Here is a 27,611-nt window from a genome sequence, read left to right as displayed (position 1 = left end):
AGAAAAAGACCAGGGGTCATGGTGGATACTGAGCTAAACAAACTCCCAGTGTGATGCTGTGGTCAAACGAATTAATGTGATCCTAGGATGCATAAACCGGGGAATCTTGTGGCAGGAATAGAAAGGTTATATTTTACCTGTGAATTGGGCATTGATGTGATTCCTGCTGGAATACTATGCCCAGATCTGGTAATCACAATTCAAGAAGTATGCTGATGAATTGGAGAGAGTTCAGAGAAGAGCCACAAGAATGATTAAAGATAACCATGCTTTATTGTTAGAAAGCTCAGTCTACTTAGTACTCCTGACAAAATTCTGCACCCCTGCCAGGAACACAGAATTCATTTGGTCCACACATTTCTGCGGCTGCCCCCCACAAAAACAAAAACGCAAAAAATCTGTAGAGTGAACATATAGCTTTTCCTCAGCAGCCTAGGCCATGGGTCTGTTTCCGTGGGCCTGGAGCAGCTTCAGAGATGCCAATCATTGCAGGGTGGAGGGCGTCTGGGCACGCGTGCCTGTTTGGGAAACACTGATGATTGTCACAGGGCTGGGCTGGGAATGCCTGCCAAAAAGTGAGTCTCTCTCCCTCTCTTATGATACAGCAGGTCACCTGGAGGGGAGGAGGAGGAATTTTTATTATGCAGAAGGCACGCTCTGTCCTTGAGGTAGACGTGTAGCAGGCTGCCTGCTAGTTCATTGATCTCATTCTCTGAGGCAGAAATGCAGCGGTGTAACAGAATTAATGTTCCTATTGTTAGTTAGCTGTTCCCATTTCTAGTCAAGTCCCTGAGGAGCATAAAATCTCAAAGTTTTAAGACTGTGAGGGTTATATAAAGCTTTATACATGACAGTAAGGGAATCAGTAAGTTCTGTGTGCTTTCCACCTCTTGTCCGAAGCCAAAGAGTCACAATGGGGTTAAATCTACAGCTCAGGATTTATTTTACTTACCCTTCAAAAACTCTGGGGGCAAATAAAACATTTACCAAGCAGTCAATAAAATGTCTGAGCCAGGACAACGATTAGCAAAAACAGTTGAACTTTAATGAGAGTAAGCCTTAGCAATTTTAACGTGACTTTCTCCTTTTTCTCCTGTTGGGTATTCTGTAATTGTCACTTAAATGAAAATCAAGGATTATAAAGAGAATGTAGGTGTATTAATTAATCAGAATGTTTGTAGCTTAACATTTGTGTGTTTAAGAGATGCTGAATAGGTGTTGCGACTTTTTATAGCGTAATTTAAATTACCAAAGCAATTGAAACTGGTATGTTTACCTATTCTGTTCACTCCCTCTGGGGCATCAGGTGCTGGCCTCTGTTGGAAAACAGGATGCTGGGCTAGATGGACCTTGGGTCTGACTCAGTGTGGCCGTTCTTATGTAATTATTGTGGAGAAGTTCTATGGCTGTTGTCACATGGGAGGGCAGAGTAGATGAACACAATTGCCCTGTCTGGATTTGGAACCTATGATTCCTTCGATGGAGCAGAATTCATTTATTCACGAGCCTAAAGGATAAAGAAGGAACGAGCATAAAGCCATGCTGGTTTCTGTGCATTATATACATTAGTGTTAACAGAGATCTGCACAAAACATGATGAACAAAATATAGGCTCAAGAAAGCATAGTAGAGTGGGGTGCTTTGCAATAAAAACAAATGAGTAAACCCCCAAAGAAAACACTTTACCAATATAAGGATAGGAGTATAGAAAACCCTAAAATGGACAGACAGAATAATGGAAAAGAATGCATTGTAAGTCATTCCTTCCTAATCAAGGTCTGACTTTTGGGTTTTCTTCCAATCAAGGCTAATATCTTATGCATTTAGTACATTCTGTGCTTTCCAAACTTGTTTTCTCCAGAGATGTAAACGGTTTTTACAAAAGTCAAACTGTCTTAACATTAATGCACAGAACGAGGCACTAAAGATACACACCAACAGTACTGCAATGCACTTATTCTGACAAAGAGCATTTTGTGTACCTGATTGTGTCCCTCCACAAAGGAAAATCTATTGTGTATTTTCCAATGTTTGTTTCCTCCCCATCATGCTATGGAAAAACCACCCTTTTATTTCTAGCTATTGAGGAGTGGAAGCTTCATGAGTATCTGAGCCTCCTGGCACACCAAGATAAATTTCAGAGGGGAAAAAAAAACCCACAAAGCATGAGTAATACCATACAAACATCAGTTTGGTCAGCTGGCCATTTTTGCCATCATTCAGATTGGTCTCTAAATGCCATTTTATTTCACCACAGTACAATGCCACTCTTCGGTGACATCACATTACTTAAACATTAACGTTTACAGACATTACAGGTTATTCTACTTCAGGACCAACATCTCCCACAATATTAGTTGGTTTGGGTTTTTGGTTTTTTTTCCTATTTTAAAACGTGTAATGAGAGATTTAGGAGAGATGATACTCATTCCCTGATTCTGAACCTTTCTCAATAAGATAGAGTTCATTCTTTTCTCCTTTTTCCAGTTCTTCTCGTAGGGGGTCCTTAACCACGTTCTTTCAAAGGTGTTCCGCAAAGCTCTATAGCCCAATTGCGCCACAAAGTTTTGTTGTGGTTGTTGGGTTTTTTTTTCACCCCTCTCTTCTTCTGCATACAAAGCCACAAATACTATTATGGTATGACAAGTACAGAAACTGCCCAGAACACCATGCCATAGGGGACTCATGAAGCTAAGTTGGGCAGGCATCAACCACATGTGGTCACGCTCCAGTCTTCAACCCAACTGGGTAATTATTTGGCTTTCTGCACTGGGCCCCAAAAAGTCTAAGACTGGCCTTGCAGATGACCTTCTGAAACCTACTTGTGTCCCCCGCCACCATGCCAGACTCCTGGTTGAGAACCTCTATTCTAGTGCGTCCAACAGACCTAAAGAGAGGCCTTTTTTGCATGAGATGGAGGAAACAGATAATACAGTCCCTACAATTGTTAGTCAAGAAACTATATGAGATGCCTGCCTTTTATACAGATTTTACATTTTCATAGGAGAAGAGCAGAACATGGTACAGGTTAAACCTCGCTAGTCTGGAACTCTCAAGACCTGACTGGTGCCAAAACAGAGAAATTGCCCGACCATGGAAGGTCAATATCGTTTAGCAGCATTGCCAACACTTCCATTGCTTACTGGGCTCTTAGAATACATTTAAGAGTAAATTACAGCTCAATAACAGCACAGAATATTGAGAGCCAGGACTGATGGTTGTAAACGGGACATGTGGCCTCAACCACGCTAAGTAGTCATCCAGCTAACTAAAACCACGCTGGACTACAGATGTTGCCAGACAAGACGGTGCTGGACTAGAGAGGTTCAACCTGTAGTGGCCTCTCTTAAAATTCAGTTTGAGACTTATGCTCCTTTTTTATTTTGCTGCTACATTTAATTAATATTTGTTGCCTTTGAAATGACACACTGCACTTATTGTGCAATATAATGAAAGCCTGTATTATGTAAATATTTTAAATAAAAAACAGCAGACTCTCTGGGAAGTGAATCAATTAGAGATTAACCGCCCTGGGTGCATAAATAACTGCCTAGGTTCACCAAGGGGACTGCAGTGAGTATAAAGGAGAAAACTTTAATTATTTACTGTCCATTCCAAAGAAAAGGCTAGATCCCAAGGTCATCTATTGTGAAGTGTGAAAATAAAACATTATCTTAAAGTTTTCTAACATACTTGCCAGTGCTTATAAATAGGAGCTGTAAAGTTGGGGGGGGAGGGGTGAAGGGGTAGAAGGAGGAAGAATGAGAAAAGCACATTTAAATAATATACTGGACTAAGAGTGGATTTTAACCAAGCTAGAGAAGTAGAGGGATAAACATTTTTCTTTAAGAAAATGTCTTTCCTAAATAGGTATATTTGGCGTTTAAATGGCCTAGCAAGAGATTAAGAGCATAATCAGCCTCCTTGCTGAGCCTCAAAATCAGAAGTTATTAAGGTGATGTCAACAGCTTTGGAGCAAATCACTACAGCCACGGCCTTGTCGGGAGCAGTGAGATTTAGTGTGCTAACCCTTTGCACAGCTGTACTGCCCCTCTCGTCCACATCTCAAAGTGCTGCCAGCAGCACACAGGTGACCACACAATCATTTGGCTTAAGCTTTCTTTAAGTGTGCTAGTTGCCACCTAGGCAGCCCCCTTCAGCATGCCAAGCTCCACTGTTGCCATGCTAACATGGGTGAAGACTGCTGGCATAATAGCTACTTCTTGCAATGGAAACTGGCCCATGGGAGCTCAGAGAGTTTGCCAGGGGCAGCGCACGAAGCCTTCCCCTCACCCTGGTGTCTAGAGCGGAAAGCTACATGGAGCAGGAAGCTGCTTAAAGTGGCGTGGGTCTGCTCTGTGCCTGAGGATCCCCGTGGGACGGTATGTGGGCTGGATCCAGTGGCTTGGCAGGCCAAGCCCAGCCCATGGGCCAGATCTTGCCCACTCCTGACCTAGAGGGAGGGAAACAGCCAACAAACCTGAGGTTGAAGAAAAGCCACTTCAGGTAGGCCCTGTTCCTGGGCACGCAAAGGGACATCAATTACACGCTACACCATACGTGCAATGTGCAGTACAGCACACGTGTGGATGCATGGGCAAAAAATGCCGCCCCGGCAGCACCGCTGCCATCTCCCCAGGTGTAGTGAACTGAGGTTCAAACAGCTCACGTACGCAGACTGGGGATGCTAAAGGTTAATGGTTAATGGGTAAGCCTCATCCTAAATGGATGGGGCTTACTGGTTATGGGTAACTGGTACAGGCTAGAGCAGCTCGCCACCTGCTGTGACAGAGCAGCCCAATCCATGGTGGGTGGGGGGGGACAGATGGGGTGGGTACCACTGCTTGAGTGAGTCAGAAGATAGAGGCAGCACTCCCTCTCCAAGCTGTGACAAAGGTGGATGTGTGTGAGGAGTTTATTCCACTGGATAGGCTGTATGTGTTTCCTACTGTCCTGTAGTAACACCGCGTGTGTGCCTCAGTTTCCCTAGGCACAGCATCCGTGCATAGTTGGTGGTGGGAGTTTCGTTATAATGACTTCTCACAAGTACACAATGGGCCTCCATGCCATTCGTAACCTAGGGAACCAGGTGACACCTTTCTTCCAGGGGAAAGAGGACAAGAGAGGGAGGAGGTGGCCTGGCTGGTTTAAACTGGAACTGAGCAGTTGAGTTGGGGAGTCTCAGCTGACTTGAGAACAAGTGAGGAGGGCCAGAGCCTCAGTCTAGGGACCCCCGCTCTCCAAGTTGGATTGTACTGACTGCTTCTGGTTTTTGTGCTCACAAGTCTGTTCTACACTGTGTCCCTGTAACCTAACAAACCTTCTAAAAAAGGTCACATCTGATTGCGGATGGGGGTGCAGGACCTTGTAACTGCCACACTCTGACACAAACCCTGCTGCATGCAGGCTGATGCCCAAGCTCTACAACACACAGACTGATCCCAAGCCTCCTGACTTCATTGCTCACCCCTCTGAATGTTCCTCCACACCCTCCTACAAGAGCGCCCCTGCAGTATGAAAACCTCTGGTTTGGCATCCAAGTTCCATAAGCACTTAAAAAAAATGTCCATTTATTTCTGAAGAAAAGTCCAATACAACATCCTGGATGCTAAATTAATGTTCTTTTGACCATAAAATGCCTTTTGTAGCAAATGCATTTTAGTAGAATTGTTCTCCTCTTAGGCCCTGGTGGCTTATTTATGGCCCTTAAGGATAAGAGGAAGAGAAGCAATCTATACTTACAAGGACAACAAGGATTATGCAGTTCAGTAATGTAACTAGTTTAGAGTAAAACTGATACACAAATATGCGTCACTGTGGCAGACACGGTACTGTAGATACATTTTCACTTTAGTGAATTCAAAAGATTAACTGTATTCATAGTGCATTGTTTTGGAATGAAAGTCAAACAGCACAAGCAAGGCATTAAGATAGCTAAAGTTACAGGTTTCTTAATCCCTGTTTTTACCTTTATTTTTTTCCATATTTATGTCATTCACAGTGAATATTTTGTTCTAATGGCCTTGACTAAAGAAATGAAAGGTGCATTCTGGCACCCAAGAAAAGCCAGCAACCTGAAAATTTTACAGAGTTTCAAATAACAATTTGAAACATAATTCTTTCCACACACATGCTGCCCTGGTCACTAAGGCACTGTCTGCCTGACAGCAATTTAACATGGCTCTCAACATTCTTATCATATAGCATGACTTTAAAACTCCCCACCCACTCCATCAAGATATATCACAAAAGGTAACCTTCTTGCAGATCCAGTGCCACTCCCCACAGCTACAGACAAATCTCATCAGCCATTTATTAATCATAGTAATATAGCCTATGCTTTCTAGAGGTTCACTCAAATGAGGCTCAACTGACGTACCAGCTTTGACAGAGGTCACTATTATAAACAGTGGGCTGTCAAAGTCAGGGCTATCAGCTTTGCTCTTCTGACAGGTGCCTTCGCAGCAAATTCTACGCTGCATGGCACACAGTCTTATGTTTGGGAAACCACCAGGGGTTTAGTAACAGAGAGGAAGTCGTGCTAGTCTATACACTAACAAAACAAAAAGCAGTCAAGTAGCACTTTAAAGACTAGCAAAATGGTTTATTAGGTGAGCTTTCGTGGGACAGACCCACTTCTTCAGACCATAGCCAGACCAGAACAGACTCAATATTTAAGGCACAGAGAACCAAAAACAGTAAGCAAGGAGGACAAATCAGAAAAAGATAATCAAGGTGAGCAAATCAGAGAATGGAGGGGTCGGGGGGAAGGTCAAGAATTAGATTGAGCCAAGTATGCAGACAAGCCTCTACAGTGACTTAGAAAGTTCCCATCATGATTTAAACCATGTGTAAAAGTGCCAAATTTGAATATAAAAGCCAGCTCGGCTGCTTCCCTTTCCAGAACGGTGAGATAATTCTTTGCACCCTTCTAGAAAGGGAAGCAGCCGAGCTGGCTTTTATATTCAAATTTGGCACATTAACACATGGTTTAAATCGTGATGGGAACTTTCTGAGTCACTATAGGGGCTCGTCTGCATACTTGGCTCAGTCTAATTCTTGACCTTCCCCCCCACCCCTCCATTCTCTGATTTGTTCACCTTGATTATCTTTTTCTGATTTGTCCTCCTTGCTTACTGTTTTTGGTTCTCTGTGTCTTAAATACTGAGTCTGTTCTGACATGGCTATGGTCTGAAGAAGTGGATCTGTCCCACGAAAGCTCACCTAATAAACTATTTTGCTAGTCTTTAAAGTGCTACTTGACTGCTTTTTGTTTTCACCAGGGGGTTTGTTTTACTGGCTGTAAGTCCCAGTTGGACCAGTGACTCCTCAAACCAGACAACCTGTGGCAATATAGACTAAGGTGCCCCAGGTGGTCTTCCTTCTTTTGAAGATACAGACTAACTCGGCTACCCCCCGATGCTTCTCAAACCAGGACTTTCAACCAATAAGGTCCAGTTGATTTACTGGCTAGGGTGGCTATCTGAGGAGCAGAGCTGGAAGCTAAGACCCCCTCTCCCTCCAACTGTTCAAGTGACAAGCCTCCCACATGCCTTCACCCATCTTCAACTCCTGTTAAATCTGGAAGGGAACACCAAGTGGTAACAAGCATGAAGCTGAGCGGCTGTCAGCAGTACAGCTGCCAGCTGCAGAATCAGTTGCAATTCAGCATGTGGAAGGAGAAAGCAGATAACAATGTAGTGAGGATGGTCATTTGTGACAGTGAGGGGGCACTTCTCTACGGTCAGCAGTACAGCTCAATTGATTTAGAATAGAATGCTTCCTCTCCGCCTCCTCCCCATCTCCCCGCCCCCCCACTAAATAAACCCTGGATTCTTATTTTTCCTCCAAATCTGATGAAGTTTGTTATAGTAGCATACAGCTGAAAATGCCGATGGCTGTTCACAAACTGGATACACCCTTTCCCACCATTGCTACGACCACTGGAGCTTACATGTAGCGAAAGAGAATACTGTAGATAAGATCAGCCTGATTAAAACTTCTTTTTGTTTGCAACCATTTAAATGTTAATTACTACTATTTGGGAGAAAGAACATCTTGGTGAAAGATGCAAAACTCCTACCTCTTCAGTTAAGATCTCAGAACTAATAACCACAAAGTATCACAAATGGAGACTGAAACTACTATTACCAAGAGCGCAAAGTTTAAAAAAAAACCACCCTATTATTTCAAGCCACTTTTGTAGCTCATAAATGTAAGCAATAAAGGGCACATGAGCAATTCTTAAAGAACCTTTAAATCTCTAGCAGGTCACCTTTAAAGCTTTGATTTTTTAAAAAAAGTAGTTTTTTCAAACTAGCAGAAAAATGGTTCAACATCTAGAAAACATGACCTACAAGAAAAGATTGAATGCATGTTTGTTTAATACAGAAGAGAGAAGACTGAGGGGCCACATGGTAAGTTTTCAAGTACATAATGGTCATTATGAGGAAAAAGGAAAAAAAACTGTTCTCATTTACCTCCAATAAGGAAGAAGCAGTGGGCTTAAATTGCAGGAGAGCAGGTTTAGGTTGGACATTCAGATAAACTTCCTACCTGTCAAGTGGTTAAACACTGGAATAAATTGCCTGGAAAAGTTGTAGGCTCTCCATCACTGCAGATTTTTAAGAGCAAAACACCTGTCATGGAGGATCCAGAGAATACTTACCCCCTGCTTTAAATGTTCTCAAGATAGCATTAGGATAGTATTTTGTAAGCGTATCGTCAATACAACATTGAATAGGTTCCTTCATAATAGACTGCAATCTTTAAATACTTGTATAAAGGGAAAAGAAAAGCACTAGTTTGTTTTTTTTAAAACAAAAAAGGGGACAGGAAAAAATTAAATGACATAATAAAAAGTAATAATTCACTTATTTAATTAAGTAGAAATTAACTGATTCTTCTTTATATAATGACAATTTTCATGAGAAAACAACTTTTTCCATAAATTTTATGACTCTCTAGAACATATATAAGCAAATTAACTTTTGTTTACACTAATGTAGAAGCTTGTTAAGGAGCAATGTATTCCTCAAGCAGTATAATCTACTTATATCTGAGGAGAGCATTCACAGGCTGCACACAGGAAAAGGCAACAGCCAAGCCATGCTTGTGTGGCTGCATGAAATTAAGAGAAACACTATTTTGCATGGAACAGGTGGTCTCTTTTCATGGTAAAAGTACATAACAAATGAATCAATTTCCAAAAGGTCAGATAAATATCACTGTAGGCACATGACACATTTATGTGTGTCAATGTATTCCAATCTTTATTACTACAAATGTGTCACTCCTGAAACATGTCAGAAAGGCAGATAGGGAAGGGACTGAATAGAAGCAATCTCATCTAGAATTAGCATGCTCGTGAGCAGTTCTCAAGTATTTCATCTTGTAAACACTACATAAATCAGAAACTCAGAGATTTCTCCCTTTCTAATTCATTCCTTTTCCTGGGGATACCATACAGCTTTGTTACCTTTAAATAGTAACAATTTATTAGACCTGGTTGAAGAGACATAATTTAAATCAACTCATTTACAAATCAATGAGTGCAGTTGAATATTTATGGCTTCAACTTAGAATTTCACACCCGGCAAGTATAACTTTACATTTATTAATAGGCAGTCTCAAACTCTTTTGATACACAGATGTGATTGTACAGCAACCAACAATGAGGCCCTAAGCCCCTGGGGCCAATATACACAACTGCAATATAAATCACCCCCAACTGTTCCAAGTTTTCTCAGAATTCAAGGTCAGTTATAGACCACTTCCACTAGCTTGTGTGTTAACTAACCCTCTGACTTAAGCATCCTCTGCAATTTTGGCCACAGTTGAATTCAATCTCCTTAATACAAAAACAGGCACAGAATATACAGAGTACCCAGTGGTTTTGTTTATTTCATTTAGCTAGTCAAAAATGCCCCACAAAATTCTACCAGACACTCACCAGCAGGTAGTGTCATTACTTGAAGACTTAGCTATTTCACCTTTAAGGCAGAAACAGTTCTCAGTACTAAAAGATCACATCTGGCCCTCAAACCAGTCCGAGACTACTGTAGTGGTAAGTGCTCTTGATAAAGGGAAAAAAATTATAGGTTTACCTTTCTCTCATTCTCTCTCCCACATTATTCATGGGTATTTTCCCAAGGAAACCATAGTAGCCTAAGAATACTAACAGCATTTCTCTCTTTTCTAACAAAATGTTTTTCTAATTTCCATTTACTCCTTGATCAGTTACAGCAGTGCAATCCAATGCAATGTAAAGGGATGTACAGGTATCATGAGAGCACAGTTAAGTCAGCACAATTAGGTGGTGCCCAAAACAAAAAAAGAGCCCAGCTTGACTCTCAGATCCCTAGGCTTAGTTTTTAATTACATGTAAACTGAACATACTTGATCTGGAACCAGCGAGACACAAACATGGAAAAAGCGCAATGCTCCTTCTACATGATTACATTTCACAATAAGTCCACCACTAGGGCCGTGATTTTTTTCCATATGAAAAATAAATCCAAACAAGCAATTCTAAGGAAAAGCCTACAGTAAAAAACCAACATGCTACTGAGGTGGAAGAAAAGATCTTGTAAGCAGTTATCAGTGCCAAAATTTTAAGATGGTTTAAGCTCTGAAAAATACATTGACAACATCTTAATTCAAAGATTGGGCTTGCCAAAGTATAACCTCATGTAACATTCAACAAATGTAGGGACTGAATGTATTTGAAATACCAGTTAGGTAATAATCTGGAAAGGTATTGGCAATAAAAAGCTTTTGGTATCACAATTTGTCTGTTAGTGTTTTTTTTTAGTGGCATATATAAGAAACATTAGAAGGATTAAGTGAACTTGAAAAATGAAGAATTAATAGTTGGTAATGCATTATGACTCCTAGCAAGAAGAATAAAATACAGCTTTGATGTGCAGGCTGTGGAAACTGGGGAAAGAGTAAGCAGGGTAGTTCAAAGAAAGCAAATGACAGGAGTCTACTGAAGAACTTAATAGGGGAAAATGTGAAACCAAACTTCCAGGATGAGAAGTTTGATAACTTAATTTTCCTGGATTTAAAAAACAAAATGAAAAAGCATCATCATGATTTTTAGTGGATTTGGTGTGCATGAAATGTTCTGGTTTGACAGCCCTAATAGAAGACTTCTATTTATCTGCAGAACAGGAAGCACATACCTCACATTTCTTTCCTACTGTGTCTGACTGTTCCTTGCCACCTTGGTTAAGGACATGTGTTGTTATCCTCATGCCAGTTCTCCATTCCCTCAAGGAGTCTTCCAGCAATAAGTGTGTCAAGAGATGAGATTTCTAACAAAACTAAGCAGAATTTTCCTTCAAGTTCAGACAGGTCTTTTGTATCACCTGGTTGTATTAAAAAGCCTAATTCTTATTTTCCTCCACAGTTCACTTTTACAAACTCAGTCTCTATGTCTATTAATACTTAATGTCTTCTCCAAGACCTAATAAAAAGAGTGCTACATTAGCATTAAGAGTGTTGTGCCCTTGTGATATTACAAATCCACTTCATGTTAAAACAGGCAATAGCCAGTCAAAAGTTAGCATTGACCCTATACATACAAGGTTCTGTGCTGTCACCAATCTCCAGAGCTACCCATTCTCTCTATATTCCAGCATGTTTAGCAGTGAGCAGCTGATGTCAAAGTAAATACATTCCATGCTTGTATGATGGAACACGAAGGCAGGTTAGAGAAAAAACTCAGGTCTTGTCTAGACCAGCGGTTTTCCGTCAGTGTGCTGCGAGAACTGTCAAGTTTGCCACAGAAATTTCATCAATCCCCACCTCCCACCCACCAAAGTTCTTTGCAGAGCTGGAGAGGGTTGGGGAGGGGCAGGAGATGAAATTTCATGGCACACTTAGATAACCCTGCACCAGCTGGGGGCTCAAGCATCAAGGTTACCCAATTCCCAGCTGGCATGGTGTTGGTCAATTTCCCCTCACACAGGCTTTGCAAAGCAGCTCCAGGAGGGAAATTGAGGACCCTGTGCCAGCTGGGAATTGGGCAAGCTTGCTGCTTGAGCCCCCAGCTGGCACAGGGTCATCTAAGTGTGCCATGAAATTTCATCTCCCTCCCAGCCCAGCTCTGCAGCTGGCACAGGGTCATCAATTCCTCCTCCCCGCCCCCCGGGGATCGATGATATACAATCCATCATTTCAGCCGGAAAAAGTGGGTGTGCCGTGGGATTGTTTGTGTCATTATCGTGTGCCATGTTACTGAAAAGGTTGGGAACCACTGGTCTAGACTACAAATGTCTCATGGCACAGCTATTTTGACAGAGGTTCCTAATGGAAAAACAGAGTATATGCTAACAGAGTTACTCCCTGATCATTAGCAAAACTCTTCTGTCAGCATAGTTGCATCTACATCAAGGTTTTTGCAGGTGTGATTTTTCACACACTTCCCAAAAACAAAGCTGTGGTGGCAAAGTTCAGTAGTGTGTACTAAGCTTCACTTTCACTTTTGTCACATTTTAAATTTTTAGATCAGATATTTTAAAAGGCTGCTTTGTTAATTGTTAACAAGCGTGTTCAGTTGCTGTTTTCTCAAGTTTCTGACCTTGTATGGACTTCAGAAGTCGAACTTCTTCTTGGTTACATGCTTACAATGGATTAAGTGTCATTCTATGTAACCTCACATAGAAAGCCAGGTTCCCATCTACAGTAAATCAGCATAGCTATAGTGAATAAAAGTTAACTTCATGGTTTTTATGGAAATGAAAGATGTCACTGACCCTGGACTGAACTGTGCCACTGCTGGTCCTTGTCCAGGGTAATGCAATATGGAAGAGGGGAGGAGGGGGTGAATTCCAAGGTAGAGGAAAGGATGAATTCTCTCAAAAGTTGTTGCCTTTTTTTTTTTTTTTTAAAATAGGGCAGGAACATGAGAATAAGCCCCAGGAATGGTATTTAACAGATGACATTCTAACAGACATATGTAAGTAATTACACTAAAATGTAGTGTATTTTCAGATGCCTCCTCATTTTATCACACTGTGTCTATGTGCATTTACACACACACACACACACACACACACACACACACATTTGGTCAGATTACAATTAGCATCTGCTCAAAATAAGTAAGTTCCACTGAATCACACCATTGCAAGGAAATGTATTATCGTTCATTTTACAGTGACAGAGAGAGGTAGCTATGTTAGTCTGTATTCTATCAAAACAAAAAAGCAGCCATGTAGCCCTTTAAAGACGAAAAATTAATTTGTTAGGTGATGAGCTTTCGTGGTGGGACAGACCCACAGATCTGAAGAAGTGAGTCTGTCGGACAAATACTCGTCACCTAATATATTATTTTGTTAGTGTTTAAAGGGCTACATGACTGCTTTTTTGTTTTGATAGTTCATTTTAAAGTGTGAAATGCAAGAGAACGGCTATCATTCAATATTCGCAAATATTTTAAGACAAAACAGTAAAAAAAAATGCACATTATCAGCTTTGGATCTGGTCTTGTGTACTTATAAGCAGGGTGAGTAAGGCTCTCTCTACACTTAAGTGCTGCCGTTGGAATGCTTTAATGCAACAATGTGGTCATGCACCAGTGCTGGGAGAGAGCCTTCCCACTCATTTAAAAAACACCACCACCACCACTTTGAAAAGGGCGTAGCTCATAGTGTTGAAAGTGTATCCTCACTAGCACTTTAGAGTGCTCAAATTTGCTGCACAGGGGGAGAATTTTTTAACACCACTGAGAAAAAGTGCCAGCACTGTAACTTACCAGTGCAGATTCCCTCTTAGATTTCCTTGACGTTAGTTGTTACATTCCATCATCTTTCTGAACCGTCTTCACCTGGCTTATTCTGAGCCTCCTGGGCTCTGAGCAATTATATTTAGTACATCATAGACCACAGGAGAGACACTCTTATTTCACTGCCTTTCTCACAGATAAAGCCTTCCAATGGCTGAGGCCACGCGCTCTCAGCCTGAAGGCCATGTGTCAGACCAGTTATGAGGAAACATCCCTCAGAATTCCTGAGGGGCGAGCACACTACCCTCGCAACAGCATATTGCTGATCTCCATTAATGTGAAAAGTTACACTAAGACCATTCTGCCTCATCTCCCAGCACAAGTGAAACAGGTAAAACTAAACTTTGTCTCTGTATCAGCAAACATTTTGATTGAATTTCTCTTCACCGTCCTCCTTCTTGTTTTGGTATCAAGACTTAACTTCTTGAAGGACGGATAGCACATCTCCAGTTGCTGCTCCAATCTACTGCAATTATATTGTGCTTGCATGTCAGCCAGTGATTACTGCTGAGAGAATTCTGGGGGAGCGGGGAGCCACCCTCGGCCAAGCGCCTCCCCCACAACCCTCCACCATCCCAAGCCCCTCCCACACGCTGCTCCCTCATGCTCCGCCTCCCCACCTCTTCTTCCAGAAGTGATGTACCGTTTCCAGTAAGTGCAGGAGCAGTCCCTTCCCGCCCCAGAGTGCATAGTGCTGAGAGCAGCACAAACTACTCCAGCTCACTCTGCTCCAAAGGAGGGGTGGGAACCACCCCCCCACTCTCAGAAATGGTGCAGCATTGAACAGTGAGTGGGTGCTACAGGAGATGACCCCTTGTGCACCTCAGGCCTCGCCCCTGCTATCACCTGTCCATCTTAATTAAACTGTACACTTTTGGAGGTGGGGACCATCTTTTATTCCATGTCTGTACAGCACCTAGCACAGGGAACCCTGCTCTGGATTGGCAGCTCTACTGCTAACATGTAAATATACGTCACACTAAACACCACTGTACTCACACCATGCACACTATTATAATAATCTTTGTACAAAATATGCTGTGTAAGGCATCAACTGAAAAGTACTAACTCACTGGTCATTCATATTCTTGTGTGACAGATCAATGTGATTCATACAAATAAGTATAAATAAATGCTGGCATGATGACTGAAGGATGTATAAGCCACATAAGTTGGTGAAGCTATTAAACAGGTCTGTCTTAAGCAAAGGAATGCATTTCCCTCAATTTGCAAGACAGCAGGGGAAGGAGATGGCAGGAAATAGGAACAAACTGCATTAGAGCAAACACAAGCGGGTGAAGATCATGGAGCTTCCTTCTCCGCCAGACTCTACCACCTTCTCCACAGTTTGAATAACTTTAATTTGAGGGGTAACCCTTCGAAGAATCCATTTTGCAGGTTTGGTGATCACAGAACCATAGAACACTAGGACCGGAAGGGGCCTCGAGAGGCCATTGAGTCCAGTCCCCTGCCCCAACGGCAGGACCGACCACTATCTACACCATCCCTGATAGACATCTATCTAATCTGTTCTTAAATATCTCCAGTGAGGGAGATTCCACAACCTCCCTTGGCAACTTATTCCAGTACTTGACCACTCTGACAGTTAGGAACTTTTTCCTAATGTCCAACCTAAACTTCCCTTGCTGCAGCTTAAGTCCATTGCCTCTTGTTCTCTCCTCAGAGGCCAAGAAGAACAAGTTTTCTCCCTCCTCCTTATGACACCCTTTAAGATATCTGAAAACCGCTATCATGTCCCCCCTCAATCTTCTTTTTTCCAAGCTAAACAAGCCCAATTCTTTCAGCCTTTCTTCATAAGTCATGTTCTCCAGACCTTTTATCATTCTAGTTGCTCTTCTCTGGACCTTCTCTAATTTCTCCACATCTTTCTTGAATTGGGGTGCCCAGAACTGGACACAATATTCCAGCTGAGGCCTAACCAGCGCAGAGTAGAGCGGTAGAATGATTTCTTGTGTCTTGTTCACAACACACCTGCTAATGCATCCCAGAATCACGTTTGCTTTTTTTGCAACAGCATCACACTGTTGACTCATATTTAACTTGTGATCTACTAGAACCCCTAGATCCCTTTCTACTGTACTCCCTCCTAGACAGTCTTTTCCCATTCTGTATGCGTGAAACAGATTATTCCTTCCTAAGTGCAGCACCTTACATTTATCTTTATTAAACTTCATCCTGTTTACTTCAGACCATTTCTCCAATTTATCTAGATCATTCTGAATTATGACCCTATCCTCCAAGGTAGTTGCAACCCCTCCCAGCTTGGTATCATCTGCAAACTTAATAAGTGTACTTTCTATGCCAATATCCAAATCATTAATGAAGATATTGAACAGAACTGGTCCCAAAACAGACCCCTGCGGAACCCCACTTGTTATGCTTTTCCAGCAGGATTGAGCACCATTAACTACTCCTCTCTGGGTACGATTAGCCAGCCAGTTATGCACCCACCTTATTGCAGCCCCATTTAAGTTGGACTTGCCTAGTTTGTCGATAAGAATATTATGCGAGACCGTATCAAATGCTTTACTAAAGTCTAGGTATAACCACATCCACTGCTTCTCCCTTATCTACGAGTCTCGTTATTGTGTCAAAAAAAGCTATCAGGTTGGTTTGACATGATTTGTTTTTTTTACAAAATCATGCTGGCTGTTCCCTATCACTTTACTACCTTCCAAGTGCTTGCAGATGACTTCCTTAACTACCTGCTCCATTACCTTTCCTGGCACAGAAGTTAAGCTGACTGGCCTGTCATTTCCTGGGTTGTTTTTATTCCCTTTTTTGTAGATGGGCACTATATTTGCCCTCTTCCAGTCTTCTGGAATCTCTCCTGTCTCCCATGACTTTCCAAAAATGAGAGCTAACGGCTCAGCTACCTCTTCTATCAGCTCCTTGAGGATTCTAAGATGCATTTCATCAGGCCCTGGTGACTTGCAGACATCTAATTTTTCCAAATGGATTTTAACTTGTTCTTTTTTTTATTTCAAAAACTAACTCTACCCCTTTTCCACCAGCATTCACTATGTCAGGCATTCCCTCAGATTTCTCTGTGAAGACTGAAACAAAGAAGTCATTAAGCATCTCTGCCATTTCCAAGTTCCCCGTTACTGTTTCTCCCTCCTCACTGAGCAATGGCCCTACCCTGTCCTTGGTCTTCCTCTTGTTTCTAATATATTTGTAAAAGGCCTTCTTGTTACCCTTTATGCCTGTAGCTAGTTGGAGCTCATTTTGTGCCTTAGCCTTTCTAATTTTACTCCTGCATTCCTGTGTTATTTGCCTATGTTCATTCTTTGTAATTTGTCCTAGTTTCCATTTTTCATAGGATTCCTTTTTTAGTTTGAGATCATGCAGGATCTCCGTGTTAAGAGACTGTATAGAGACTGAGTGGGGCTGGACCTCAAGTGATAAGGAATTGAATCAGCTGACTGTGTTATAAAGGTGTAGACAGTCAGGTCTATTCTCAAAGCTAACAGCATACTGATGATTAACACCACTGTGAAATATGTATAAACACTTTATGAGGAAATACAAATATTTTATTCTATTATATTTTAGAGTCTGTGGCCAAACAGGGAGAAATATGCTCCCTCCCACTGAGGAGAGGAGATAGCTATTTAGTGGTCTCCTAGGATGATTGGTTTTTCAGCCTGTGGTCCAGACCCTGGGGCTCTGCAGACTAACATTTCCAAAGGGGTCCACACTACCATATGACATTTGTCCAGGGTTCACAAATGAAACAAAGCTTGAAAATTACCGTCCCATGTAAATTAAGTGAGGTGTAATGGAAGCCCTGTTTACACACAACAAATGGGAAGCAACAGAAAAACAGCATGAGGTCACCCTGAATCCTCAAACAGAGTTTTTGAACATTGGACGATGTATTCAAGGATAGAAGCCATCTTTGGCATCCATCACTAGACAGACACAGGAACAGACCTCTTGCAAGCTGAAAAAGATAGGCCCCTCTATCAAATGGGGACTGAATTCACTGCAAACTAAATACAGGTGAGAAACATACCTAGACAGATATTTTATCTTGCTAGATTAAGTTTTAGGTTTTGGATGCATATTTTCCACTTTTATTTTCTTGTAACTACTTGTATCACTTGAGCCTTCTTCAAATCCTACCTTCTTCTGTTAAACTTGTTTTACTACTACTATGAACCAACAGTGGTATGTTTAATGTGAATGTCAACTCCTGTTTACATGGTAAGCTGGTATGTTTTGTCTCTTTAGAGGAGCAAATCAATCTTCTTACTTCCCTGAACTGCTGAGCAAAGAGCTAGAGTTTACAGACCACATGATTTTGGGAAAATTTGGGACTCACAGTGGTTGCAACCAAGGTTGATGGAAGACAAGTTAACTGTAGACGGGATGGTGGGGCACAGCTGCTAAAACAAGGTTGTCTATGGGTATGTCTTCACCACAGGGAAGTTTGACCCTACTGCAGTTGATCTTCCATTTAATCTGCCTGGGACATGCTAAATCAATCTTACAGGGAGCCTGTGTTTGCACTGGTGCCCCTGCCCCTCTTTAGGATTAAGGTAAGTCACTCCTAAAACCTCTGCTTAATTTGTAGTGAAAAAAGTACTGGGTCTCAAGCAATGTTTTTACTTTCATAACTGATGCAGGAAGCCCACAGGTGACAGGGTTATGAACTGCCAAACCTAGTGGTACAAGGGCCCAGGCACCAATTAAAAAACTGAGCAAAACTCAACTAGTAGCTCATCACACGGGGTTCTCTGCACAACGAGATGACTCACTGCTTGCTTTTGCAAACCTATGCAGGTCTTTCTGGACGACTCATGACTTTTTCAGATACTTAACCAAAAGTTTTAGAGTTTTGTTATTTTGTCAAAATGGCAGATTTACCAACATATAGGCTATGTCTACATGGCATTCCTCTTGTGAGAGAGGAATGCAAATGAGGGAACCCAATATTGCAAAGGAAGCGCTGATTTACAAATCTCATACTTCATTTGCATAATCTCACTTGACTGTACTGTCAGGACAGATTTTGGTGAAAAAAAACAGCTGTGCAGACGGGATTCTGTCAGCGAACCCCCCCTTCGTCAAAAAACCCTTACACCTCATTTTTTCAGGGATAAGGGTTTGTTAATGAAGAGGGGTTTTGCCATCAGAATCCCATCTACATGGCAGGGTTGTTTTCACCAAAATCTCTCTCAAGAGCTCAATCACGTGAGATTACACAAATGAAGCACAAGATTTGTAAATCAGTGCCTTATTTGCATAACTCTTCTGCAGGTAGCCGTCAGCAGCCAGGGCAGGGTTCAGTACTGAGGGGTTCTTTTTCATCCATCTCACACAGAACTGGCTCGAGCCGCTACCCAGTAGCCTGGGAAATTGACACACCCCTAGGTGCCTCAGAGAGGCAATGCTTCCCCACTCACAAGCAAAGTCTGACTCTAGAAATGCAACTTTTAATGAAAGAGGCAGAGAAATCACATGGCATTAGCTTGAGAAAAATACCACACCCAGAGTTCATAACCAACCCTCAAGTAACTGTCCCAGCTTAAATGGATTGAACAGTGTCCTTTGCCTCTCAGGATCTCCAATCCAACACTGTAAGGGCCCCATTTACATACCCAAACTTTCTCTGTATCCCCTTTCACATGGCCCACTTACAGCTCTGTCCAGTCCAGCCAGACCCTGACGACTTCCCTGATTGATCCTGAGGCAAGGCCACCTTTGTGCTGGTCTTGCAGTCCGCTTGCTCCTGACAGCTGCTCCACTGGCCGCCTACTGCTTCTTCTAACAGGCACCTGCTGGTCGCTCCTGCCAGCCACCCTGCTGGCCACTGGCCAGTTGCCCTACCAGCCGCCTGTCCACCACTTCATAAATCTGGCTTGAGGCAAAACCCTGTGATTTCACCTCTCAGTGGTGTCAGCTCTCAGTCTCAGTGTCTATCTGGTACCGTTTGGATTCTCACACAAAAAGAACACAGACTCCATCATCCAGCTTTTAGTTCTATCTTTGAACAGAGGACAGAAGGACAAGTCAAACCAGGCTTATGGCCAAGGCTCAGTTTGGCCTAAGGCTCCCAGCCAGCTGGTTCAACCAACAACCCTTCCCCCCTGCTGCCTCACAGTGCTCAGATGAAGGGAGCCCTGTGCAATCCATATCTTACACAGCAAGGATGACCACCCTGTACCCCCCCGCAACAATTTCACTCTACAATTCTTATATTGGGTGATAGCATAAATTGTGACTTTACAGCAACATGTTGCTTACAATAGACAAAATTCTATTGCTTCACCTGCTACCCACCAGGCTTTGTTTACAAGGCATTACTTATGCACACCTTTGCACTTTCTTGCAAATGATCTCCAATGGACCGATGTCTCAGATCCTTCAGCTGTATTGAACTCCTGCTGACACATTCCTTACAACTGTAATGTCAGGTTCTCCCATTCACCTTCCGCTCCCAGGAGAGGAATGCCATGTAGATGTAGCCATACACACTCCCACCATGGTTTACAACCACTTGATTAGAAGAAGTAACTTTAATCACAAAAAATTCATCTTCACAGTCAAAAATTATACACACACACACCCTGGTCAAACAGAAGACCTGTAAGACAGCTGACAACCCCACCCAGATCTGACAATCACCTGTCTAGTGTGTTAACCACAGACCATTCATGGAAACCTAAAAAGGATTCCTTAGAATGAGAGGTGTGTGCCCCACAAGTACCATTTAGGGGGTTGAATGCCCCTAACCTCCCGCTCCCCCCATGATCCCTACCAGTACACTGCTAGTTCTTCCCCTTCCAGTCAGGGAGCAAGAAAAAAAGCACACACCTCGGGTCAGTCAGCCCTCTGTCCCCAGCCCTCAGCAACCACAACTCGGAGGGGAAAAAAATGCAGGTAAATGTAAAGTAATGCACATTGTGAAAAATAATTTCCAACCATGCATACCATATGATGGGGACTAATTGAGCTATAAGCACTCAAGAGAGAGATCTAGGAGTCATTGTGGATAGTTCTCTGGAAACATAAGAACATAAGAATGGCCACACTGGGTCAGACCAAAGGTCCATCCAGCCAAGCATCCCATCTGCCGACGGTGGCCAATGCCAGGTGCCCCAGAGAAGGAGAACAGAAGACAATGATCAAGTGATTTATCTCCTGCCATCCATCTCCTGCCCTTGTTATGAAGGCTAGGGCACCATACTTTATCCCTGGCTAATAGCCATTTATGGACCTAACCTGCAAAAATTTATCAAGCTCTTTTTTAAACCCTAATAGAGTCCTGGCCTTCACAGCCTCCTCGGGCAAGGAGTTCCACAGGTTGACTGTGCGCTGTGTGAAGAAAAATTTCCTTTTATTAGTTTTGAACCTACTACCCATCAATTTCATTTGGTGTCCCCTAGTTCTTGTATTATGGGAAAAGGTAAATAATTTTTCTATATTCACTTTCTCCACACCATTCATGATTTTATATACCTCTATCATATCGCCCCTCAATCGCCTCTTTTCCAAACTGAAAAGTCCCAGTCTCTCTAGCCTCTCCCCATATGGGACCCTTTCCAAGCCCCTAATCATCTTAGTCGCCCTTTTCTGAACCTTTTCTAATGCCAATATATCTTTTTTGAGGTGAGGAGACCACATCTGCACGCAGTACTCGAGATGTGGGCGTACCATAGTTTTATATAGGAGAAGTATGATATCTTTTGTCTTATTATCGATCCCTTTTTTAATAATTCCTAACATCCTATTTGCCTTACTAACTGCCGCTGCACACTGCGTGGATGTCTTCAGAGAACTATCCACTATAACTCCAAGATCCCTTTCCTGATCTGTCGTAGCTAAATTTGACCCCATCATGTAGTACGTGTAATTTGGGTTATTTTTTCCAACATGCATTACCTTACACTTACCCACATTAAATTTCATTTGCCATTTTGCTGCCCAATCACTCAGTTTGCTGAGATCTTTTTGTAGTTCTTCACAATCCCTTTTGCTTTTGACTGTCCTGAACAACTTGGTGTCATCTGCAAACTTTGCCACCTCACTGCTTACCTCATTTTCTAGATCATTGATGAACAAGTTGAACAGGATCGGTCCCAGGACTGACCCCTGGGGAACACCACTAGTTACCCTCCTCCATTGTGAAAATTTACCATTTATTCCCACCCTTTGTTTTCTGTCTTTTAACCAATTCCCGATCCATGAAAGGACCTTTCCTCCTATCTCATGACCACCTAATTTACATAAAAGCCTTTGGTGTGGGACCGTGTCAAAGGCTTTCTGGAAATCTAGGTATATTATGTCCACTGGGTGCCCCTTGTCCGCATGTTTATTAACCCCTTCAAAGAATTCTAATAGATTAGTTAGACACGACTTCCCTCTGCAGAAACCATGCTGACTTTTGCCCAACAATTCGTGCTCTTCTATGTGCCTTGCAATTTTACTCTTTACTAGTGTTTCTACTAATTTGCCTGGTACTGATGTTAAACTTATCGGTCTATAATTGCCAGGATCTCCTCTAGAGCCTTTTTTAAATATTGGTGTTATATTGGCCGTCTTCCAGTCATTTGGTACCAAAGTGGATTTAAAGGATAGGTTACAAACCACTGTTAATAACTCCGCAATTTCACATTTGAGTTCTTTCAGAACCCTTGGGTGAATGCCGTCTGGTCCTGGAGACTTGTTACTATTCAGCTTATCAATTAATTCCAAAACCTCCTCTAATGTCACTTCAGTCTGAGTGAGTTCCTCAGATTTGTCACCTAAAAAGGCTGGCTCAGATTTAGGAACCTCTGTAACATCCTCAGCCGTGAAGACTGAAGCAAAGAAATCATTTAATCGCTCCGCAATGGCACTGTCTTCCTTGATCGCTCCTTTTACATCTTTATCATCCAAGGGCCCCACTGCTTTTTTAGCGTGCTTCCTGCTTCTAATGTATTTAAAAAACATTTTACTATCGTTTTTTGAATTTTTGGCTAGCTGTTCCTCAAACTCTTTTTTGGCTTTTCTTACTACATTATGACACTTAATTTGGGAGTGTTTATGTTCCTTTCTATTTTCCTCACTAGGATTTGACTTCCACTTTTTAAAAGCTGCCCTTTTCTCTCTCACTGCCTTTTTAACATGGCTGTTTAGCCATGGTGGTTCTTTGTTAGGTCTCTTACTGTGTTTTTTTATTTGGGGTATACATTTAAGTTGGGCCTCTAGTATGGTGTCTTTAAACAGTTTCCATGCAGCTTCCAGGGATTTTAGTTTAATTACTCTACCTTTTAGTTTCTGTTTAACTAGCTTCCTCATTTTAGTGTAATTCCCCTTTTTGAAATTAAATGCCAGAGTGTTTGACCGCTGCGGTGTTCTTCCCAACACAGGAATATTAAAAGTTATTATATTGTGGTCACTATTTCCAAGCGGTCCAGTAACAGTTACCTCTTGGACCAGATCCTGCGTTCCAGTCAAGACTAGATCGAGAATCGACTCTCCCCTTGTGGGTTCCTGTACTAGCTGCTCCAGGAAGCAGTCATTTAAGGCATCAAGAAATTTAATCTCTGAATCCCGTCCTGAGGTGACATGCACCCAATCAATATGGGGATAATTGAAATCTCCTATTATTACTGTGTTTTTTATTTTGATAGCCTCTCTAATCTCCCTTATCATTTCAGCATCACTATCACTGTCCTGGTTAGGTGGTCGGTAATATATTCCTAATGCCATATTCATATTAGAGGAATGAATTGTTATCCATAATGATTCTATGGAACATTTTGATTCCTTTAGGATTTTTACTTCATTTGATTCTATATTATCCTTCACATATAGTACCACTCCGCCACCTGCACGACCTCAATGTCACATCCACTCAATGTGCTCCAGCAGTCAAAAAGGCAAACAGAATGCTAGGAATCATTATAAAAAGGGACAGAGAACAAGACAGAGAATATCTTATTGCCTCTATATAAATCCATGGTATGCCCACATCTTGAGTATTGCGTACAAATATGGTCACCTCATCACAAAAAAGATACATTAGCTTTGGAAAAGGTTCAGAAAAGGGAAACAAATGATTAAGGGTTTGGAACAGGTGTCATATGAAGAAAGATATAAAAGACAGGGACTATCCATCTTAGAAAAGAGGAGACTAAGGGGAGATATAATAAGAGGCCTATAAAATCATGACTGGTGTGGAAAAAGTGCATAAGGAAAAACTTATTTACTTGTTCCCATCATAAAAGAATGAGGGGTCACCAAATGAAAGTAATGGGTAGCAGGTTTAAAACCAACAAAATGCAGGTTTTCTTCACACAATGCATGGTAGGCCTGTGGAGCTCCTTGCCAGAGAAGGCTGTGAAGACCAAGACTCAACAGGGTTCAAAAAAGAACTAGATACATTCACAGAGGTTAGGTTCACCAATGGCGATTAGCCAGGATGGGTAGGACTGACGTCTCTTGCCTCTGTTTGTCAGAGACTGGAAAGGGATGACAGGAGAGGGACCATTTTCATGATTACCGTTCTGTTCACTCCTTCTGGGGCATCTGGCATTGGCCTCGACGAGCATTTGGTCTGACACCAAATAGCTGTTCTTACGTTCTAAAAAAGGTGCTCCTTGGTGATAACAAGGAAAGTAGGAAGAGGCAAGTGGAAAGCAAAGCCTGTTGGGATGTGGGGTTTTGACTAGAATGGGAGGACAGAGTTCCCATCATTCTCACAGGGGATATGTAAAAAGATGCAAAGCTTTGGCTAGAACAACAGAGGGTTTGTTGAGAATATCTAGGTCAGCTCTTCAATGGAAGTGACTTTAAAACCTGCTCTGTGGCTAAGATCAGTGGTGAACAGAAGTCTGCTGCTTTAAGCTCTGACAGAAGTCACATAAACACAAAGTTCTGCAGCAGAGATCAGCCTTTTTCAGGTACTTAGCCTGTATCCTCTCCACGAGTCAGCCATGGAACAGGTTACAAGAAGTAAAAACTGTAAGCTATAAAGGTAAACACCCTGGCTACAAAGTTTACAACAGCACCAGACACTTTCACCTACAACATGTGAGATCTTGCACACAGACACCACAACATGAGGGCAATTAACTAAAAAATTTGATTTAAACAAAGCAGTTCTAAACTAGAGGGAAATTCAATTGCCCTTCAGTGTAAGTTGGCACCTAACTGCCTTTAAAAGCTCCCCAGAGGCTTATTTATAGTTTCCGAGGTGAACCAATGTGAAAATCAAATCAGAAATTTAATTAAGACCTTCTGAGAGAACAGAATAAAAGAATTCCATATAAATAAAAAGGCTTTCCTGATTTGTCTGATGAGCCACAAATAATTCTTCTCCAGACAAACATAAAGCATGCAAAACAAAAAAGCAGTCAAGTAGCACTTTGAAGATTAACAATTTATTAGGTGAACTTTCATGGGACAGACCCACTTCTTACTTCCGCTGTTACTACAAAGCCTGCAGAATTTTGAGAGGAAGGAATAAGTCTCTTCCCTGGCCCCCCACTTCAGCCCCTCATTTTACCAAGGATGAGCATTGAGAATGGAGAAGAAAGTGGATGGGGAAAAAAATGAGAAGGGAAAGCAAGTCAGAGGTAGGTTTCTTTCTTTCTTTTTTTTTTTTTTTTTAAAAATCACACATAACAAATGATCACCCTCAGCTATGGAGTCACTTCCACAATGGTCATGGTGCTGCTGGTGCTGCTTTGACTGACTATGTAACTCTTCTTTATTGTGTTACAAAATTCATGTCAAGGACACCCAGTTTTTAAATACAAGTAAAAAAGACAGTCATTTGCACGGCACATTGTTTCATTCACCCCAAGGCACTTGAAATGTTACCCATATATCCTTAAGATCATTTTAATCTCTTTTAAATCCATCAAAAGACAGTTTGTAAATTAACAACTTTAACTTTCTAGTGTAGAAAACAAAGCATTTGAAACCATTTAGTTCATATGTTGTGGAGTAAAATCTTAGAGCACTGGAGAGAAACAGAATTTGAGCTGTTGTATTACAGTTAGAGATGCCAAGAACAAAAAGGCTACGGAACAGATTCTTCCAGCATTTTCAAAATCATTAAACGCCCACACAGAGAATTTAATCAGAAAAATATATTCTTCTAGTCCACTCAATTTCAGGCTGAAACCACGGATTTGCTAGGTGTTTTTCATATTTTATGTTAGCATTGCCACTGCTGTTTTTATCAAGAACTTCATTATGCGTTACTCACATCTTATACTGGCCCAGACTCCAAATCTGTAAGTGTTCTGTAAATGTCACATTTTAACAAAAATCTGAATAAGAAGAGACATTTCACAGTACAGAAAACCCCCAAAATGTGCCATTTCCAGTTATGCTTAACTTGCTTTAACACAAGTTAAGTGCAACTGGAAGCCACTCTGCAGCTGTCTGCCGGCCCAGCTCCCCCAGAGATGAGTTGGTCAGTTTCCCACCTCCCACCAGCAGAGGGGAGCCGACAGCGAGGCTGCCATCTGGTTCCCAGCTCCCAGCTTCACTGTGGGAGCCAGAAAACTGACCAGCAACAGAGCTGGTCAGTTTCCTATCTCCTGTGAGCAGTGGAGAGTGCTCCCAGGAGACAGAAAGCTGCTACACTGGTCAGTTTCCTGGCTCCTGAGCTGTGAGAAAATTTAACTAACTGGAAGTTGCCAAGAACGCAACTTCCATGTAAGCTAGGGTTTTACTGTAACAGGGTCTCCAATGTCCAATGGATTATTAAAAAATGAAGTGTCACACACAGCCAACTATGACAGGAAACGTACTACTCACCTCTTGCGTAGTTGAAAACAGGCTTTGAATAAACAATGTAAGCAGAAATGCACTGAAACTGAGTTATGGTATTAATTATTGGGGCATGGTTGAATAGCAGAAAAAATTGTTATAAAACTGCTCGGCAAATAAGTAGGGCTTTAGTTTGACTGGATGTTATTCCACAACATTAGCATTCACAGAACCTTTAAAACATCTTGCTCAAGTACATATTTCATCTTAAACCTCTCTAATCTGGCACTCTCTGGTCCAGCAACATCTATTGCCCAGTATAATTTTAATTAGTTGGATGATCACTTATCATAAATGTGACCAAACTTCCTGTGGTCCCACAGCAGCCCTGGCTCTCAGTGTATTGTGCTGTTATGTTACCTCTAATTTACCCTTAACTGCCTTCTATGAGCCCATTAAGCAATATAAACGTTGGTAATGCTGATAGACAATACTGACCTCCCATAGTACAGCTAATTCTCTTGTCCAGCATGGGTAAGGTCTCCAGGGTGTTGGACTAGAGGTTCAACAACCAGTATGATGTTGCCTGATATTTATTTGCTTGTGGCATCTGAACAGTTTGAATATGAAACAGTTATAAGAAGTAGTTCACAAAGTCATTGTAAAGCCACAAAAAGTCTAAGTCTACTACGTTTTGTATTTGGCAAAAAAGTTTGTTTTTAAACTAGCATTGTCACTCATATGAGGCTAATTCTCATGAGTAATGCAGGCACAGCTTAAAACAGCTCTTACTGAGTTCTGAAAGACTGACAAAGACAAATCTCTGAAACCAAAAGCAATTTTGCTTCAAACCTTACTTCAATCCTAATCCGGGGGTTGTTTTCTTCAGCAACAGAGCATCTTCCTTCTTCCTAATTGTGTGAACAGAAAGCTATGGCTGATAATTTGATCAAAATGAAAAAAGTCAGGAGTATCTCCTCTTAACTATAACTTATAAAACACTTGTTATACAGAATAATGCTCAGCAAGTCTCAGTCTAACAGACAAGACTAAAGGATTAACTGTTCAACCCTTTTAAAAT

At 41.7% G+C, this 27,611-nt stretch overlaps 1 protein-coding gene across 7 annotated transcripts in view; it reads right to left on the bottom strand.

Annotated features, from left to right (window-relative positions):
* EPS8 (EGFR pathway substrate 8, signaling adaptor) overlaps positions 1-27,611 on the bottom strand; it is a 237,387-nt gene that overhangs the window by 134,034 nt on the left and 75,742 nt on the right. Inside the window, exon 1 of one of the 7 annotated variants that reach the window (XM_075005201.1) lies at positions 1,277-1,463. The exons of the other annotated variants lie outside the window; for them this stretch is intronic. The gene's annotated coding sequence lies outside the window, so the exon portion shown is untranslated. Of the gene's footprint in view, positions 1-1,276; positions 1,464-27,611 lie in introns of those variants that run through there. 7 annotated transcript variants of the gene reach the window in all.

The sequence above is a fragment of the Carettochelys insculpta genome, chromosome 1 (assembly GCF_033958435.1).
Source record: "Carettochelys insculpta isolate YL-2023 chromosome 1, ASM3395843v1, whole genome shotgun sequence".
Classification (NCBI taxonomy): Eukaryota; Metazoa; Chordata; order Testudines; family Carettochelyidae; genus Carettochelys; species Carettochelys insculpta.
The sequence above is the reverse complement of the archived record's forward strand: the minus strand, read 5'-3'. Positions and strand labels throughout refer to the sequence as shown.